Source organism: Mytilus edulis, chromosome 10, assembly GCF_963676685.1.
Source record: "Mytilus edulis chromosome 10, xbMytEdul2.2, whole genome shotgun sequence".
NCBI classification, from domain to species: Eukaryota; Metazoa; Mollusca; class Bivalvia; order Mytilida; family Mytilidae; genus Mytilus; species Mytilus edulis.
In genome coordinates, this window is record NC_092353.1 from 49,081,310 (window position 1) to 49,084,025 (window position 2,716).

The following is a 2,716-nucleotide window of genomic DNA, read 5'->3' on the forward strand; positions in this document are numbered from 1 at the left end:
CTGCCTGAAAATGGTTCGATGGATAAGTTAGAGTTGGTGTTTAACTTTTAGTTGAAAACATAACAAGCATATTTTGACGTGAACGTGTTGTAATGGAATTAGTATGGACCTTGCTTTTTACAAGATCAAAATGCTGATTTTTCATGTGTTTTTACCCTTAGTAACATGAGATAAGAGGAAAACAACGAAACAACAGAAACAAACTTTAAGATAACAACTGCCATTTTTCTGACTTGGTACAGGAAATTTTAAGAACAAATGGTGGTTTAAACCTGGTTTAGTGGCTACCAAAACCTCGCGCTTTTATGGCATGCCAGCATACCAGGTTACATTCTTATGCCGAACAGTCTTTGCTCTAACAACTACATTCCGCGTACAAAGAGTATTAAAAAAAGCAAATACCGGTTGTTAGTTAAATGTTTGAACAGGTGGTGAGTTAAATTAACGATAGCCTCTCTTCAATGTGAGCTGCAGCATAACAAACTGGAGATTATAAAAACTAAGTTTGACCAATACTAGTAATTAGTGTCATTTAAATCATCCTCCCTGTCAAGTTATGTTGCAATTGTTTTTCTGATTTTGGCAGTGTACAAAAACAATTCTATCAAAAAAACCAAACCACGCTTCTTTTTTTCAAATAGACAATTCTACAAGATCTTTAACCTTTCAGTTTTGCAGGTTGGATTTTTTCGAATAAGCCACTCTTCAAACAATTTAAAAAAGAAAGCATAAATTTGAAATCAAGCGATACTAACGGTGACTGACGCAAAATGTTGACTAAGTAGATTAAAATAAAATAGGCAAAAAGAAAGAAAGAATCAAAACGCAGGACTGAGTAGTGTATGAAATGAACATTGATAGGATATGGAGATGGGTATAGCTTCAGGGAGGAAAATACTTTGTTTGATATCATATAGCAATATTTTTAAAATTCTATTTCTGAAACCGTGCATTTAAAAAAGAAATAAGTTTTAGTTTTCTCATTTGGTTGCTTTACATATGTCATTTTGGAACGCTTTTAAGCTTACTATGAGGTATGATGTTTGCTCATTGTTAAAGTCTGTACGCAGACCTATACATGTTTTAGTTTTAAACCTCAAAATCATTTGGTATCAGGTGAAAAGTTGTCTTGTTGGAAATATAACCAAATTTTGTTTTATGATTGTTTGCCTGTTCGTATGTTGGTCGTTATAAATACAAGAACGACTAAACAAAATTAAACAACATATATACAATCGAAAACTTTTGCTTTAATGGAGCAAAAAAAACTTTTCAATTAGTATAAAATTATAACAGCACAATGTTTTTAATATTTTAATTAATTGTTTTGAGACAGCCCCCGTCATTAAAACTGTCTAACTATGACTCGTAGTAGGAGTCGGAGTCAGACAGTTATTGTCAATCTCAATTAGCCATCGATAATTGTCAAAACCTCCGTTGAATGTTACAAAACTTGGACAGACGCTTCATCATAACAACAAAAATAGCATATGAGGAAAATGTTTGATTGATTTAATATTGCGTATTTAAATGATAAATAGACTAAATTTAAGGTTATCAACATTAAATTCTCAGTGACATCAGCAATCGCAGATGACTAAAATAGTAACAACAGCATAGTTCGGGATTGATCTCATGTTTTTTAAAAGTTAATATAAACGTTACGTTTGATTAAGTTCCCCTTTTAAAAGATAGAGGGACTTTATAATCTTGTATCTAACATTTCAATAAAAAGATTTGTACTTTATTGCTGAATGACTGCAGCTAGCTTGGTTTCAATTCATGATTTACATAAATATATAAAGTATTTTGTTGATTTTAAAACTAAATACACTGCACACATATGAGCGACCGTTGAAAAGATTTGTTTCTTTTTAAACTAAATTTTTTTATCAATGACTGCAATCTTAATAATTTGTCATGGTCCAGACATTGTTAAGGTATAGACGTTTGCACAAAGTTATAATAAACGAAGTAAAAGATGAAACAGTTGATAGATGTAAAATATTGTTAAGTGTCGTGCTATTGATTAAAGATTGAGACAGATCTCTTTGTTTTACTTATTCCCCAGGAATTAATGCGACAAATAACACTCTGGTCACATTTTGTCAGTTGTGGAACTGACCCCTTTCTGTGATTAGCAATACACAACATACGAATAAACTTATTTTTCTTCTTTCTGACATTTGCAGATAATTTGACTTTTTTTGCTTATAATTGAGGCTCCCACAGGGTACCCCCCTCAGGTCGCAAGGTCGCTTTTAAATTCGTCGAGAGGTCGTTTTTAAGGGAATGTACAGGTCGCAGGTCGTTTTTCCCAACACAGAGAACGGAAGTCAGTCGGAGGTCGTTTTTTCCTAATTTTACAGGTCGCAGGTCGTTTTTAGAAGGCCCTCAGGTCGGAAGTCGCCTCTAAAAAGGGTAGAGGTCGCAGGTCGCTTTTGACCCTGCGGGAGCCTCATAATTGTTTTCATTGTTGAGGAACAATGAACATCATACACATAATTTAATCTGAACTTTATGGTGAATATAAATACATAGAAAAAATCATCTTTGGCGACTTCTATCTTCCATGGTAATTAATATAAAATATCTACCAAATATACTTAAGGTGAATTTGGATATCCTTTTGAGATCCACTTTATTCATATAACTCATAGCGTTTCTACGTATTTATACATTATAAACTTTCAAATGATTAGATAAACACTTTGAA